Below are 19,416 nucleotides of genomic sequence, written 5' to 3'. Positions count from 1 at the left end.
GCTTCATCTTCCAGAAAGTTAAATTCTGGCGGTAATCTGGCATTTGTATTTTTTGTTTTTTTATGCTTAACTCTAAAAAAACTCCGTATATTGTATTTATTAAAAACAGAACGGTGAAGTTTTTTGGTTTTTGCAAACCTTCTCTCTCATTATAACGGTAACATTAACATTGTAGAAATTAGATTTTTTTTTTTAAAAAGGGTTTAATTATATACGACTATAATATTTTAGATAAATTCTATAAATTCAATACAATTCTTCATTTCTTATTGCAAAATAATTTTCCAGAGTTAAACATTACAAACTCAATCTAGTCGAGTATATATGGCAATGTTTTGGAGTTGCCAATCTAAGGGCCTGGTTCAACTGTTAGCTAATAGCTGTTGCGGTTTCTGTTTGCCGTTCCAGTAAGCTGTTAGTTGTTTGTTATTAGTTGTTTAATTATTAGTGTTTCGTAAAATTATATTGAACTGTTGTTTTTGGATTTAAAACGTCTAATATGGACATGTTTTAAATTAATCAACAAAAAAATTATATGTTTGTGAGCTGTTATTAATAATGATAAAATGATGCACATGTGAAGTATAGATGGCAATATTTATGACCAAAAAGACAGTTTGATGAATTATTTCTTAAATTGATCTAACTTGTCAATGTTAGGGGTGAAATTGCTTTTGGCTGTCAACTTTAAGGGTATAATTGCACCATTTTAGACGTTAAGAATAAAATTGCTTATAGCTATAAACGTTATGAATATTTTTGCACATTACCCTATTATAAAATAAAAAATATGTTACATAAATTAATAAAAATAATCTATATATAAAAATAATAATAATATTGAATGCAATAAAACCATGTTCTTTCGGTAATTATGTTGTAAAAATATAAACAATGTTAAAGAATCGGTCGAATTTTTATTTTGAAAGGGCTTATTCGATTCAACCGTACCACGTAATCTTTTAAAAGGCGTTTTGAAACATATTTTTATGGAAATAAGAAGGATAATTTTGTCAATAACAAATAACTACAAACAGCTGTTTATGAAAAATTCAAATTAGGAGCTTTTCGTGAAAAGCTCCAAAATGCTGTAGTTTCTGGAGAAAATGTTAAACGTTGCGGTTATATAAACCTAACCAAATGCTATATTTCCTGCAGTTTGGAGTGAAACGTTGAACGCTCATTTGAAAAGTTGAAACAAACACCCCCTAAATGATCGTCATTGTAACATTATCTTATTTTCTTGTATGTAATGTTATACTTTTGATTCTGCATTTTAAGCTTTTAATTTCTTAAAGGATGTATTATTTTCAATTAGCAATAATTATTTCAAGCGTGTTTATTAATAATTATTTGATTACTAAATTTTATGTAAGTAATAATAAGTATTGAATTAATTATTTTGTTGGATAAATGTTTTTTATGAAATTAATAATAAATATTAAATTAATTATTGGTGTCCGCTATGGTTACTTTGTTTAAAACAAAGTAACCACACTTTGTTTCAATGACTAATAGTATCGCGACACATGACAAATTAATTTAAAATAAAATAAAATTAAAAGTTGACCTGTAATAATAGGTTACCACTAAATAGATACAATTCTATCCACCAAATCACTTTACGAAAATCGACACTACTTTACGGAAAATCTATAAAACCTTTACAAATTTTTGTAACATTTGTAATTTTACGTAAAGTAATTATTTTTTATTAAATTCTTAATGAAAAATAATTTTATTTTTATCCACCAAATCACTTTACTTAAATTGACACTATTTTACGTAAAATCTATAAAACCATTACAAATTTTCGTAATATTTGTACAATTTTACTTAATGTAATTATTTTTAAATTATTAACAAAAAATAATTTTAAGTCTAACCACCAAATCACTTCACCTAAATTGAACATACTTTACATAAAATCTATAAAACCTTTACGAATTTCCGTAACATTTGTACAATTTTACGTAAAGTAATTATTTTTTTGCTAAAATACTAATAAAAAATAATTTTAATTTTATCCACCAAACCACTTTACGTAAATTGACAATAATTTACGTAAAATCCATAAAGCCTTTATAAATTTTCATAATATTTGTACAATTTTATGTAAAGTGATTATTTTTTGTTAAATTAATAATTAAAAATAATTTTAATTCTACCCATCAAATCACATTACGTAAATTAACACTACTTTACGTAAATTCTAGAAAACCTGTACAAATTTTGGTAACATTTGTACAATTTTGCGTAAAATAAATATTTTCAGTAAACTATTCATAAAAAATAATTTTAATTCTATCCACCAAACTATTTTAAATTAATTGACACATTTTGCGTAAAATCCATAAAACCTTTACAAATTTTCCTAACATTTATACAATTTTATAGGTAAGGTAATTATTTTTTGTTAAATTATTAATAAAAAAATAATTTTAATTCTATCCACCAAATCATCTTACGTAAATTGACATTACTTTATGTAAAATCCGTAAAACCTTTACAAATTTTCGTAACATTTGTACAATTTTATGTAAAGTAATTATTTTTTGTTAAATTATTAATAAAAAATAATTTTAATTCTACTCATCTAACCACTTTACATAAATTAACAGTATTTTATGTAAAATCCATAAAACCTTTACAAATTTTGGTGACATTTGTGCAATTTTATGTAAAGTAATTATTTTTAATAAAATATTAATAAAAAATAATTTTAATTCTATCCACCAAACTACTTTAAGTAAATTGACACTATTTTACGTAAAATCTATAAAACCTTTACAAATTTCTGTAACATTTGTACAATTTTACGTAAAGTAATTATTTTTCATAAAATATTAATAAAACATAATTTTAATTCTATCCACCAAACCACTTTACGTAAATTGACACTATTTTACGTAAAACCCATAAAATCTTTACAAATTTCCATAACATTTTTATAATTTGACGTAAAGTAATTATTTTTTGTTAAAATATTAATAAAAAATAATTTTAATTCTATGCACCAAACTACTTTACGTAAATTGATACTACTTTACGTAAAATCCATAAAACCTTTATAAATTTCCATAACATTTATACAATTTTACGTAAAGTAATTATTATTTTTATTAAAATATTAATAAAACATAATTTTAATTCTATCCACCAAGACAATTTACGTAAATTAATACTACTTTACGTAAACTCTATAAAACCTTTATAAATTTTCCTAACATTTTTACGTAAAGTAATTATTTTTTATTAAAATATTAATAAAAAGTAAATATTCTATCCACTTAACCACTTTACGTAAATTGACACTACTTTACATAAAATCCATCAGTAGAGGATCTATCAAACCACTTTACGTAAATTAATTCCATCAATAGAAGATTTACGTAAATTTAATAGATTTTACATAAACCTCATATTTTTTGTGAAGTTAGAGATTTGTTTCCGCAAAATAACAAGTTTACGTAAATTAAGTCTTACTTTACTTAAATTGACTCTTCTTTACATAAAATGTGTAAAACCTTTAAATTTTTCTTAACTTTTATATACGTAAAGTAATTATTTTTTCGTTAAATAGTAATAAAAAATAATTTTATTTATTAATTAATTTATAAATTTTTTAAATAACAGTAAATAAGTTTCGTAAAAGTCAAATATTTTATGTGAAACTCGATTTTTGGGGAAGTTAGTATTTTTTTTATAAAATAACAACTTTACATAAATTGAGTCTTACTTTGCGTAAATTAAGTCTATTACTAGATGATTTACCTAAAGTTGAAGGATTTTATGTAGACCTCATATTTTATCGAAGTTAGAGATTCTTTTCGGAAATAATTTTATGTAAATTAAGTCTCATTTTACATAAATTGACATTATTTTACGTAAAAATATATAAAACCTTTACAAATTTTTATAATATTTGTACACTTTTACGTAAAGCAATTATTATTTTTTTGTTGAAATAGTAATAAAATAATTTTATTTGTTAATTAATTTATAATTTATGTATAAATTTAGTAAATAACACTAAATAATTTTCGTAAAGGTCAAATATTTTACATGAAACTCGATTTTTGGCGAAGCTGGTAATTTTTTTATAAAATAACAACTTTATATAAATTCAGTCTTACTTTACATAAATTCAGTCTTACTTTACGTAAATTAGGTATTACTTTACGTAAACTATGTCTATCAGTACATGATTGACATAAAGTTAAGACATATTACGTAGCCCTCATATTTTTCTCAAAATTAGAGATTTTTTCTTGTAAAATAACAACTTTAAATATACTAAGTCACACTTTACGTAAATTGACACTATTATATGTAAAATGTATAAAACCTTTACAAATTTCTGTAACATTTGTATAATTTTATGTAAAGTAATTATTTTTCGTTAAAATATTACTACAAAATAATTTTATTGTTTATTAATTTAAATTTTAATTATAAATTTAGTAAATAACACTAAATGATTTTCGTAAATGACAAATATCTTATGTGAAACTCGATTTTCAGGGAATTTAGTAATATTTTAAAGAAAAATAACAAATTTACGTAAACGATGTCTATCAGTAGGGGATTGGCGTAAAATTGAAATATTTTACATAAACCTCATATTTTTCGTGAAGTTAGAGTTTTTTTTTCATAAAATAACAATTTTACGTAAATTAAGTCTCACTTTATGTAAATTGACACTACTTTATATAAAAGCTATAAAACATTTACAAATTTCCGTAATATTTGTACACTTTTATGTAAAGTTATTATTTTTCGTTAAAATATTAATAAAAAATAATTTTATTTGTTAATTAATTTATATTTATTTATAAATTTAGTAAATAGCACTAAACAATTTTCGTAAAAGACAACTATTTTATGTGAAACTTGATTTTTGGTGAATTTAGCAATACTTTAACAAAAAATAACAACTTTATATAAATTTAGTCTTATTATGTAAACAATGTCTATCAGTAGAGGACCAATGAAAATTGAAATATTTTAAGTAAACCTCATATTTTTCGTGAAGTTAGAGATATTTTTTTTATAAAATAACAATTTTAAGTAAATTAAGTCTCACTTTATGTAAATTATATCCCACTTTATGTAAATTATGTCTAATATTAGGGGATTTACATAAAGCTGAAGATTTTACGTAAACCTCATTTTGTCATGAAGTAGACATTTTTTTTTTGTAAAATAACAATCTTAGGTAAATTAATTCTTACTTTACATAAATTATGTTTAACAGTTGAGAATTTACGTAAACTTTAATTTTTCGCAAAGTTTGAGGTTTTTTTTCTAAAATACAACTTTATATAAACTAAGTCTCTTTTTGCGTAAATTATGTCTAATAGTAGAGAATTTACTTAAAGTTGAAAGATTTTTTGTAAACGTCAATGTTTTCGCGAAGTTAGAGATTGTTTTTTTTATAAAATAACAACTCTAAGTAAAATAAATCTAATTTTACATAAATTATATTAATATCTAATAGTAATAGATTTACGTAAAGTTGGAAGGCTTTACGTTAACCTCATTTTTTCGCAAAGTTAATTATTATTTTTATGTAAAAATATTAGTTTACGTAAATTAAGTCAAACTTTACGTAAATTATGTCTAACAATAAAAGATATTATAATACTTAAAGGTCTTACATAAAATTCAAATTTTCACAAAATTAATGATTTTTTTTTATAAAATAACAACTTTAAGTAAATCGTGGCGGATAAGGTAGGATTAAGATTAATGACGGACTAATACAGACGGTTCAAACCAGTGAATATGGGATGCTCCCAATTCGTGATTTATTGTTTTGTATTTTTTATTTATATTTCATTTTTATATATTAGGTACCTAGCAATAATTAATTATTGATTATTTACTCAAATTTAAATCCATAAATCGTTTAAAAAAGAGCATGTACTACCAAAATCTTCAAAATTTATACATATTTTAATTCAATACATGCATAATTTAAATGGATCCTAAAAAATATTATAAGTGTGAAATCTAAAATACAAAAACAAACTAAATTAAGCATATCACAAAAGGCTTCAGAAATATGTCCCCTGTTCAAGTAAGAAGTAAAGCAAACATGTATTCTTTTGTTCTTGTCAACATTGGCAGATTTATTACTTGAGAAACAAAATAGCTATGAACATAAAAGAAAGGAATTATATGAACCATTAAACATTAATTTGCCACATGATACATTGCCATATGATACAAGCCATACAATGGCAGAAAGACTATAAAGTTAGTTAACAAAATGCACTAGTTAGTCAGGAATTTCTACCCTAAAACATTAGATAACCATATTTTAGACAAGAACACACAATATTATCTAAGTACTGATAGGAATAGAGTGAATGAGTAGGAAAGTAACAGCCCAAAATGGTAAAAAAGGTCAGCAGCAAAACTAGAAAGCAGACCATAATGTGAAACGATAATATTAGGCAATCAAACGTTAATATTAAGTGATTTATAAAGAGAAATAAGCAATTGTGATCTTTAATTTAATTTCAATTAAGCAACTAATAGTGCAAAGAACAGTAACAAATCAATGAAAACATTAAAAGCATTTATTTTATTTTTGTACAAGAAAGACTATATGCAACTCAAAATAGTTTGAACATACAACCCAATATGATCAATTCAACAGAAAGCAAATGCAATTTGTAAGAATATATCTTATATAAACAATTCATACCTTCCCAGTTGCAAATGGCATATGTGGCACGAGCACAAATTGCTCCAGTTTTCCTTTATTTTGTTATCAGCAGCATGTAATATGATCACGATAATTTCAATAAACCTAGTTATGAATCTGCCTGTTACCAGGGGCGGATGAGCAATTTTATCCCTAACGTCTAAAATGATACAATTTTATCCCTGATGTTGGAAGCCAAGAGCAATTTTACCTCTAATGTTGATAAATTGGGTTAATTTGAGAAATAATTCATCAAACTCTCTTCTCGGTCATGAATAATAGTGTATGAAATTGATCCAATTTATCAACGTTAGGGGTAAAATTGGTGCAAAATTACAAAATTGATATGCAATTGGTGCAAAATAAAGAAAAAAATGACTGTATTTTATAATAGTATCTGAAATTGATCCAATTTATCAACATTAGGGATAAAATAACTCTTCGCTACAAACATAAGGGGTAAAATTGCACCATTTTAGATGTTAGGGGTAAAATTGCATCTGACGTAAAACGTTAGGGATATTTAATGCGTAACAACCCGAGAATCCCGGAAATGGATGATTACGAGTCGGAAACATTATATTTTACGTTTTTTATCAAAAAAAAAATCATGAAAATAATGCATGACAATCGAATGATTTTACATTTTTCGTCACCAAAAATTGAACAATTTTGCATTTTTTGTTATAAAAAATTGAACAAATTTATATTTTTTGACTAAAATTTTTTTACATAGAATTTTGCCCCCCGCTCTCTCAAATCCTGGATTCGCCACTGCCTGTTACGTACCAAATTGAGAGAGAAGTAGGTAGTTTAGATGAAAGAGTTAAATCAAAACTAAACTACATAAGGAATAAGGTTGGTTATCGACTTTATTGAATCAAATTGATATCTCTAAGTTTTTCATCAACTAATATGGCTCACATCTAGTTTTTTTTTTTTTTTTTTACTAGTAGATGACTCAAAGAGACCTATTTCCGGCTGAAATTTCGCTTTGCAGCTCGGTTCGCAGTGGAATGAGTGTCGGATCTCCGATGGGCTTCTTCTCTAAGGAGTCAAAAGCTTTGATTCTGAAGTTTGATGATGATAGAGTTCTGAAACCTGATCAGGATGAAATAAAGAAAGCGAGTGAGGAGGTTGCGGATCATAGAGAACGTGCAGTTGTATTTTTTTGATTGTAACCGGCATAAAAGATAGCCAATTAAACTAGCTCACAGAATATAAGGGATGAGATTTCTTTTTCAACGGAATATTTAGCAAAGTACACTTACTTTGTTTTAAACAAAGTGATGATCTTAATTATTTATTTTGTTGGGTAAAAATTATTAATGTACACCGTTTTATGATAAATGGGTCCTATAAATCGTAGTGGTATATTATTTGCAAATTTCATTTATCTAAAGCATTAACAACGAATAAGCTTATATGGTCAATTTGATCGGAACATACATGCTTTTCTCATAATCATGATTTGAGATGAAGTATTTTTCATAATTATAATGATATGCCAAAGCATATTTAGAAAATATATAAGTATATGTACATTACACCGTTAGCAAAACAAACTCAAAAAAAGAAAAAAAATGATTAATACCGTTTGACACGTTATCTAGTCAATATGACACATCATCTAATCAATATGTAGTGTCATCAAGTCAACAAGTTCTTATATTAAGAATCCGGTCTTTCATGTCACTTGGAGGACTCATAATTCACATTTGGACACGTGTATTGTAACCCCGCTTAATAACTAAAATAGTAGAGTCTCTTATAATACGTGTGGATCCACGTTACACATGACAAAATATGTATGGAATGTCCTCTATTTGACATAGAGAACCTTGTGCTTCTAATAATTTCTCCAAGTCAACATGCCTAAACATTATATTACACCATGTCAATAAAGTGAACAAATCGACATGTCATAGCATCAAAATCAACATGTCACGTCATTGATTGTTAGTCAATTTTTTTTTGTTAAATGTGTCAAACACATGTCATTTTTTACTAAAAAAAATAAAAATTTATTTGCAAATTTATAAAACCACAAGATTTTGTTTGTATATTTTTTTTTGTTAAAAATTAATTAACCGAGGTTTTAAATTATGTCTCTGTGTATATCATCTCTCTTTACAATTTTTGTACTCCCATCTCATTCAATACGCTTTTTTTGTTGACAAAAACTCTCAAGGTTGTAAGTCAACTTTAGCCTTAATGAAGAGAGATTGAGAGAATTAATCGTGTTGGATGAGAGTTTATATGGTTCCATTAGAATGAAAGGAATACATGATGTTCTCTGTGATGATGGTGCTTTGTAAGATTTGGAATTCTCTTAAATTTTTGTTGGGGTGTTCCAGTTCTTTGAATAGACAATTCCTACTTGTCACTAAGACTCATTTTATATTATTTTTCTTTCTTATCATTTGAGCGTTTTCCCTGGCCTTATTGTATTTGAGGATTGTCCTCGAGGTTTTGCGTTATGCTTTCTTTAGTATTTTTCTTGGATAGAGGATTTTACATAAATACCATAAAACAAACTACATATTCCTAATTTGCCAAACACGAAAAAAAATATAAACAAACAAATAGAAAATTAAAACCAAGATTCTTAAATTATCATTTTCAACAATCCTAAAATACAAAACACTACAAACAATAAAAAGTAAAAAATAAAAAAATACTTCGAACGTCGATCTCTGCATTCGGATTTATAATTTCGATATTCTGATAAGAATATACATTTTCAACCTAAAATAAATATCAGAACACTACAAATCCATATCATATTTATTCCATAATAGAATCCAATTTCTTTGAAACTTTTAATAAATCGCAAAACATAAAAAAATGCCGATCTTTGCATTCCGATCTATGATTTTGATATTCCGATAACAATATACATTTTCAACCTATTTCACTTTTGACTCTAAAGATTCAACACAAAAGCGAACAAAATATAGTTTAAACAATCGCAAGCATCACAAAACAAAAGACAAAAAGAAAGGAAAAAATTGCAATGGTTATCCATTACACAGGTAAACGGATTGAAGAAAATGAACTCATCAACTAAATCATGATCGAATTATGATTCCAAAGAACTGCACATTTAGAAACTTTTCAGTAGTAATAAAAATACTTTTTAAATTGATCAAATATAAGGAGTATTGAAAGTCTGATCCTAAATTTATGAACAACAATAACTAATGTCAATAAATAATGACATGACAATCAATTTTACCTCCAGCTAAAGACAAGAAACAATATACTAACGAAGTATCTTCTATGCATCACATATGTTAAAAAAAATATCATTTATGAATACTACAACAATGAAACAGGTAAAACAAAAAAAAAACTCTTTATTTTTTTCTTCAGATTTCAGCTCAAAAGAATCAAACATCATATAAAAATCATGTAAAAATATTTTTGAAATCATTACAGTGTTGAAAAAAATGTCATTTATAACAAAAAAATTAGGGTATTTGTAACTGTCAAGCCAACTATAATTGCATATGTTACAAATAATTATAACGGGTGCTTACGTCCATTAGAATTATGTAGTTTTTGTAATCTTCCTTGAACCAGTAACAAATAACATGTATTATATTCTAGAAATATGAGTCAATTGTTACAGATTTTTAACACATCTCATTACAAACACGAGTAACAGATACAGTGTTGTCGTTATTTTGGACCATCAAACTTGAAATATTAGTCAAACATTCTCAACGAAGGCACAAATGTGATCACAAAATCCACAAGTTATGTAAATACATTCTTCACAAAATTAAAGCACTTCTATAAAATAAGAAAATAGGCAAATAGATACAAAATGAACCGAAATTAATACATTGTATAACAAATAACAAATACAAAATGAACCAAAATTAATACACTGTATACAAAATAACGGATACAAAATGAACCAAAATTAATACTTGTATTAAACCTTGAACAAACATATACAATACTATTTTACAACAATGCTTAACAACAATTCTCATCCTTAAACACATATTTCTAACCAAAATAAAACCGATATAATACAATGTAACTCTCAATGAGATGTTTACTGCCCATCCAAGAAACATGAAGCAAATGAAACCTCATCAAATGGTCTAACAATTGGATACTGCATTAATATAGTTTCTTTATCTCCTTGAATATTCAACCTTTCACCTCTTATCCTTTAGCTCGTTCTTGTTTTTGTAGGATCCTTAAGTCTCCTTTGAGAGATGTCTAATGTGCATGTTATCAATAGGGAAGAAGAACCCAAACCCTTAACCTGACGGAGCTTCTAAATTTGACGAGCATCGAATTTTAGAAATCTAGCATTGGGTTTGAGAGAGGCTTGATCGAGCATTCGAATCAGTTGTATAGTGTGAGCACAGAATTTTTTCGGCCCTAGTGATGAGTCTATGTTACACTCTAGCTAACAGTTTGTGTAGGTGGGCTTTATACGACGCGCTGTGCGAGATACGAGCTAAGACCTGAACCTTTTTTTTCGAGTTATTTAGCTTGTTTTATCTTGATTTTATCGAAGTCTTTTTAGATTTATATTTTATGAGATTTAAAAATATTTTTTTCCCACGTAGGTCTTCGATCGGTTACCATATCCCCGATCGGTGTCCTTTGACGGTTTTCAGGCAGTTTTTAGTCAGTTTTCTGGCATTTTGTCTCTTTCCCACTACTAAAACGGAAAGAAACTAACGACTACAGGGGGAGAATAGTTTTTCAAAGAAAAAGAAAAGCATTTTTAGAAGGAGTGAAAACTTAGTGAAACTAAGTGAAAGTGAGTGAAATTGAGTGAAAAGGATGGATCTTTACACCGTTTCTTACCAAATAAACTATTTTTGAAGGTTCTAACACCCAAATTCAACATCATTTGAAAGTTATTAGTTGAGGAAACACGTTCACTACAACTGTTCCTCACTAATTATCAATTCTGAAGTCACTAAACTTCTAGAATCGATTTTTTGGGCCAAAAACTCTCTTAAATCGGTGAATTTCGGTTCAAGTTCGTGGAATACCACATTCCAATCATATTAATTCCTTACTACACCGTTCCAGGTTGCTGCTTAAGTCACAATCACGTGTACATCGGCCTACCACGCACCAAAAACTGGAAAAGCGTTGCAGATGTAACTTCTGAAGGGTTTTAAAAGACCATCCATACTGTTTGCAATTTGTTTTTTACTTTTTTTTCTTATTTATTTATTTTCCTAGTTCTGACACTTAAAATAGAGGGTATACCCGAAAGGCATGGGGATCCCTGTTACCGATCGGGGACCACCCCAAATCAGTAACAGGGACAGACGAGCAGACCCATGTTTTCTGTCCGGGTAGGTTAGTTTCATTTCGGTAAATTTACTGTTTCTGTTCTTATTATTATAACTGAGGATAAAATCAATCCCATGATAATGGGTATTTTAGTCATTTCTATTAAAATCTACTAGATGAATGGATTAGGCTTCGGAATAATTGCATGCTATTGTGTTAGATCCTAGGATTAAGTGAGTCCTATTTGATCGAGTCCCGTATCGTAGTTAAATCCGAAAGACGGGTCCCAATGTCCCACAACTAACGTTTATTGTCTTGCAAGTTTAATAGATTTGTTTTCATAGGGCTAGATTTGATGTATTAGGGCAGTGGCGACTCTGCTGAGGAGATGGTAAATGACTTAAACAACACTAATGGTTTGACGATTAATGAAACTAAAATTGTCTTTTATTAAAATATGTCTGTTGCATCACTTCACTACATTTGCACAATTTGCACTACTACCCTATCAGCCCCGTTTTGTCGATGTGTACATTCCATACGTTCATGGAAGCCTTGGGTGTACATGTTTGCAAAACACTCATAGCTGTACCCTTATAAGTCACTAGAACTCCTGAACGAGGAGACACGTAGGACAAGTATATCGTGCTATGGGAGCCTATAAAAGTACCCCCATCCAGGTCAGTCTGAAACTCATATAAGCAGCCCTAGTAATTTCCCCTTAGGATACCAAAACTCGCATTTGGTTACTTTGAGATAACGAGTTTTTGTTCCCCGTTGATAAATAAATTAATCCAATTCCTAGGAAAGATGAATTGACCAATCGGTTTGGAGGAATAAGATTGGAAGGGAGTGACGTATAAACGCGCTTATCATCCCGTTATGCTTTTACCTCATTTCTATTGTAATTTCATTTCTGATGTAAAGTACCTATTTCTTTTCTTCATCTGTAATCCATGTCTTGTCATGTCAAAACATTACAAAAAAAGTCCATTTAGAGTGTCCACACTAATAATTTTTGTGGCAGCCATTCTAGGACAAAAGTCATAGAGTTAGATCATTATGTCCATAATCGAGAACAAAAATCAGCCTTATTTGGAGGTCATCTTCGAGTCTGGAGGCATATCAAATATGCCATGACATAACAATGTGTCTTTACCAAAACACATACGAGTCAGGTTTCATCAAGTTGTTACGACGTACCCCGAATGCCATTAATAACTTATGACCTTTGAGTCAGTCATATAAAGACATCCTAAAATTTCGTCATACCAATTATATGACTAGTTGTCTCGTTGAATCCAAACTTGATTCATTTGTTGACAGAATTCCACGAATTTTGTCTGCCACATCTGGTATGATGTACCTGACTTTAAGTCCAAACTCTTTGTGTCATTTGGTCTTCTCGGACTCCAGCAGTCCAAAGGTCTCTGTCATCCATAAACATGAATGGTTATATGGTCGTCTTGTCTTCGTCATGTACATACACTCAAGTTTGTCATATGATGTACCGAAGCATGCCATAATACTTGGTGCAAGCATCAACCTCATGTCGTATTTCATTTACATGCAATTAGGATTAGGAGAACCTAGACCTACTAGAGTGACTGTGCAATTAGCAGATAGGTTCATCCGACATCCTAAGGGCATTATAGAGGATGTTCTTGTCAAAGTGGGTAAATTCATATTGCCTGTTGGCTTTGTGAATATGGATATGGCCAAAAACCTGGAAGTTCCCATCATTTTAGACAGGCCCTTTTTGGCCACAGGCAGAGCGTTAATAGACATACACAATGGTCAATTAATTCTAAAGATAAACAATGAAGAAGTAGTTTTCAAAATGCACGAGGCAGTGTGTTATTCCAATTCTACTTATGACTCTTGTTATTTTTAGACACTATTGAGGAACAACCACTATTGTAGGTACCCAAAGAGAAACAGGAAGGAGACCTCATAGAATAACTGTTTGAAACTGGAAAGCAACATGAAAGAACCATAGTGTTAAAAACGAATAAAGTGTTTAGAAGAAAAATTTGAGCCACCAACAAAAGCTACTGAAGAACCCAGATGCCCTGATCTTAAACCACCCCCACACTTGGAGTATGCCTTCCTAGATCCACCAAACAGCCACCTAGTGATCATTTCATCCAGACTGACACTGAGCAATTACTGGTGATACGAAGGAAGAATTAAGAAGCCTTAGTTCTTCCAAAAATAGCCTTAGTGATAGGTAAAAATAGTATATAATAAATAACAACTTTTATTAATGTTTGAAGCACGAATAGGCTGTTTATTAAGCTTAAAATCCAATAAAACATGCTTATTGTGTAGACTGCTCTTGGAGAGGTTCTGCGTGATCTTCGGACGAGTCCACACTGTTCACAGGAGGAAAAGAGAGCAAAAGAAGAAGAATAGAGTAAAGATGGGAATAACTTCTCTATATACGTGGATGATATGATCATTAAAAGTACTACTATGAAGAAGCATGTGGCGGATATCAAGGAAGTTCTGGAAGTGCTTCGCAAGTACAATACTAAGCTTAATCCAGAAAAATGTACGTTCGGAGCAACCTCAGGAAATTGCCTTGGCTATGTCATCAGCCAAAAAGGAGTTGGTGCCAATCCAGACAAAGTGAAAGCTGTGTTAAATATGTAGGCCCTACAGAATGTGAGAGAAGTACAACGATTAAATGGGCGGATCATAGTGTTAGGGAGATTTATATCGTGTTTCGCCAGGACATGTCTAACTTTTTATAAAGCAATAAAAAAGAAAATGACATTCGAGTGAACAGAGGATTGTCAGCAAGCCTTCCAAGGTATAAAACAATTCTTGGCAGAACCGCCCATAATGAGCAGGCTAGTCCGAGGAGAAGACCTGTATCTGTATGTATCTGTCATGGATAAAGCTGTGTGCATAGTGATCATTCGAGAAGAATATGGTCAATAATTTCCCATCTATTATGTTAGTAAAGTGTTGAAAGATGCGGAAACAAGATATTCAAGACTGGATAAAATGGCTTTGGCGGCCGTAACAACATCTATCCGCCTCAGACCATATTTCCAAGCACAAACGATTGTGATATGAACCAGTATCCCAATGAGGAAAGTGTTGCAAAAGCCTGAAACCTCAGGAAGGTTGATGGAGTGCTCTATACGATTTGGAGAATTCGACATCCAATATGAAGGGAGATCTGCCCTCAAGAGCCAAGTCGTAGCAGATTTCATTAATGAGTTCACATAGAAATACACGAATCCGCCCAAAACCAAGTTACAAGAATGGACCATGTACATAAATGGGGCATCGTCCGGCGAAGGCGCATGAATTGGAGTAGTGATCAAAGGTCCAGAATACATTAAAATTCATTATGCTGCAAAGCTCGACTTCCCGACGACCAGTAATGCAGCTAAATATGAAGCTTTGATACTGGGGCTTCACTTGTTGAAAGAAATTACACCAGATTGTGTAGTAATACATACTGATTGTAAGCTAATGGTGAGCCAGATTACCAAGAATTACAATGATAAAACCCTGCTCCACTATGTGAAAGAAGTAAAGCGGATCCTTAACATTCTAGAAAATAAAGAAGTTAGATGGGCAATTATTCATGTCCGGCGAGGCTCAAATATGGAAGTTGATCATCTAGGAAAGTTAGCTTCAAGTAAAGATCAATGGGGAAATCTCACTTGCCCATTCAAAATAAAAACCAAGCCAGCCTTCGCCAAAGAGGAGGTAGCACCCGCTCAAGGAGATTGGCGAACCCCCTTATTTCAGTACTTTAACAGAAGGAGTCCTGCCAGAGGACAAAGACGAAGCAAGCCGGATGGTAAAAAAAGCCACCTACTATGAAATTATGAATGAGCAATTGTACCGTAAGTCATTCAATCAGCCTTGGTTGAAATGTGTTACTATGGAATAAGGTCTAAAGATCCCAAGAGAATTGCATGAAGGTGTATGTGGGGCCCACAAAGCATCCGCCACTATTTTTAGAAAGACGAGATTGATTGGATTTTTCTGGCTGAATACGGAACAAGATGCACAAAAATTGGTGGAAGCATGCCATAACTGCCAAGTTCATGCCAATGATAGCCACCTATCGAAAGCCCTCCAAAAACCAATCATTGAAGACTGGTCGTTCGCCACTTGGGGCATAGACATAGTTGGGCCATTTCCTTCGACCACCAAGCAACGAAGATTCATGGTTGTGGCCGTAGATCACTTCACAAAATGGGTGGAAGCAGAGGCACTCTCTACCATCACAGCAGAACGAATGGTTGATTTTGTCGAAACCAATATTATTGAAAGATTTGGGATCCCCCATGCCATCATCACCGACAATGGGACACAATTTAATTGTGAAGAATTTAAGTCCATGTGTCAAGATTGGGGGTATTAAGAACATATTTTCTTCAGTGTATTACCCCCAGTCCAACGACATGACAGAAGTTATAAATTGAACCATTGTAAAAGGCATCAAGAAAAGGTTAGGCGAACATAAGAAGAGTTGGGCGGATGAGCTGATGAGTGTGCTATGGACGTACCGACTTACTCCAAGAACCACCACGGGGGAAACACCATTCACCCTCACGTACGGTATGGAGGCTGTCATTCCAATAGAAATCCAAACCCCTAGTGACCGAGTCTCTTACTATTGTGAGGATCCAAATGAGGCAAAGCTTAGGGAGAGGTTGGATAGCTTGTAGGAAATAATAGAAAAGGCCTATGTCCGCATAACCGCCTACAAGCAACGAGTAGCAGCATATCATGATAGGAAAACCAAGTTGGTGGAATTCAATGAAGGAGATTTAGTGTTACGTAAGGCGGATAAAATCCAGTCCACTAATGGGAAAGGCAAATTGGGAATAACCTGGACTGGAACTTATCGTATCATCTCTAAAATGGGACCCGCTAGGTTCAAACTGGCAGATATGGAAGGACAACAAGTACCGCGGACCTGGAACATCCAGAATCTCTGCAAATATTACAAGAAGTGAATGTAATTAAGTCTCGAGCACTCGTTTTCCTTGAATAGGGTTTTTCCCATTGGGTTTTTCCTATTAGAGGTTTTAACGAGGCTCACAAAGAGACAATTATCTATTGTAATAAGACAAAGTAATATCAATAAAGTCTTTTTTTATTATAATGATCTTCTTTAAAGTCTACTAGAAATATAAATATTTCATTTTCACAAAATGGGAGGGGCATCAAGTAAAAACCCCCCATACAGCGAAAGTCCCCACGACGAATCATCTTCCTCAAAAATAGGAAGACAAACCCTTTAAAGGCCTATAAGGTCGAAATCTTTCCTCAAAGATAGGAAAATGAAAAGTCCCCACGGCGAATCATTTTTCCTCAAACATAGGAAAATTGATCGCCATTTAGGGTGGGTCATCTTCCTCAAAGATAGGAAGGCAATCCCTCTAAAAACCTTTCAAGGTTAAAAGTTCTCCTTAAAGATGGGAAAACATAAAAAGGATACGACTGGCCACCTATCCTAAAATCAGATTCTAAGACTTGCAAGAACATGCAAAAATAAAAAGATTCTGAGAAATATAAGAATGCGCACATAAAAAAGATTCGAATCTAAGAAGAAACTTTATATTTATAATGGAAAATATTGTATCATTACAAAAGGAAAATGATATTTTCCTTGGACAAAAAATGGATACAAAAATATAAAACACTATAAAGTAGCTAGAGTGTCGCCAAGCTTCTCCACTTGGTACGATCTGACGTCTGGTATAACCTGAGCATCTACGGGTGTACCCTGAGCATTCGCTTCATCAGATCAATAACAATAAGGTCTTCAGCATCTTTGGATGCAAGATCAGAAATCTTGCCCTCCACATTTGGCGATTCCTCTTCCAGAGGAGCCGTCAAGGCCTTTTTATATATGACTTTGGAGGTATTCTCCAAGGAGTCATAATAAAGAGCCTCTTTAATGGTAAGACCTTCAGCTCTGGATCTTGAAAACCTAGCTCAGGGTGATCCTATTTTACAACGACCATAATCCTCTTGCCATAATAATAAGCTCTTAGGCCACACGTCATCTCTAGATCGTCCCAATCCTTCTCACGACCCGCCTTCTCCAGAGCCAGCCCAGCCTTGAGCTTTTTAACATCAGCCTTCTCCCTTGTGAAGGAGGTCTCAAGATGGCTGATGTTCCCGAAGAAGGATTCCACCATGGCACCAACGGCAATAACGCTCGACTTCTAAACTTCCACTTCAGCCTCTAGCTCCTTGACACAAGCTTCATAAGGTGCACCTTCCACTAAGCCCATCTCGATGGAAGTGAGATGGTTAAAAAACTGGAAAGGAAAAAGAAAGGGAGTTAGACCAAAGGAAAAACTGAAAGGACGATAAAAAGATAAAATATCAGACCACCTACCGCCATTGTTTTCCGCTTAGCATATTTCATATGGCTAGAGGGCGAATACTTTTCCCGACTAGCCTATACCGAAGGAATCTTGCGGATGGCTTCATCCATATCATTAATTATAGCCTCTGATTCCAAAGTCAGAGACTGACCGTAAGTGGCATGCCAATATCCGCCTTCTCTGGCTGCAAAAAGGATAAAGAGGAAAAATCAGCTATAAAGGAAAGAAAATGATAAAAGACAAAGGAAAAAGGGCCTTACCGATGTGTATGAAGAAGGTGCCAATAATGACACCTTTTAGTCCTAGTAACCATGCCATTCGTTAGGGAATAGCCGCTAGTACCACTAGAAGGAACAGACACAACAACCTTCTCCCTAGTGGAGACAACGCCCACCTTCGACCTTTTGGCGGCATGAGCAGCCGCCACTTCAGCTGCTTGACTTTTTTTGTTCTTTTTATTCAAGACAGCATCCACCTTCTTTTTGGCCTCCTGAGCCTTCTAACGTTTCCTCTGCGCTGCAATCAAAGAGTCCGCATTAGGCTTCCCTTGCCAAAAGGATGAAAAAATATATCAGATAAGAGAGAAAGGAGAAACAAAAATACCTTGGCAGAAATCCTTGCAAGAGGTATAATGTATCTCGCCATTGCAGACCTCCACCAGAGGAACACCCGCCCTCATGAATTCCAGGACTTGATCATACGCCCAAAAGTTTGACTTAATCGATCTTAGCAACTCCACATCTTCCTCTTCCGTTGAGTTAAAAAATGAAGCATTTGCTCGCCCGCTCCTTAGGATTGTAATTCCAAGACCTTGGAAACCCTAAGGAGACGTCATCCGCCACTTTAATGAAGAAGAATTTACTTCCCCAATTATGGATGTTTTGACATCTTACTATAGACCACCGATTTTAAAATGAAGCCTCTGCTCGCCCGCTCCTTAGGATTGTAATGCCAAGACATTGGCGCCGTCCGCCACATTAATGAAGAAGAATTTACTTCCCCAATTATGGATGTTTGACATCTTACTATAGAAAGATGAGTAGCCCT

This window comes from Euphorbia lathyris, chromosome 3 (assembly GCF_963576675.1).
Source record: "Euphorbia lathyris chromosome 3, ddEupLath1.1, whole genome shotgun sequence".
NCBI lineage: Eukaryota > Viridiplantae > Streptophyta > Magnoliopsida > Malpighiales > Euphorbiaceae > Euphorbia > Euphorbia lathyris.
Note: the sequence above shows the minus strand (reverse complement) of the source record.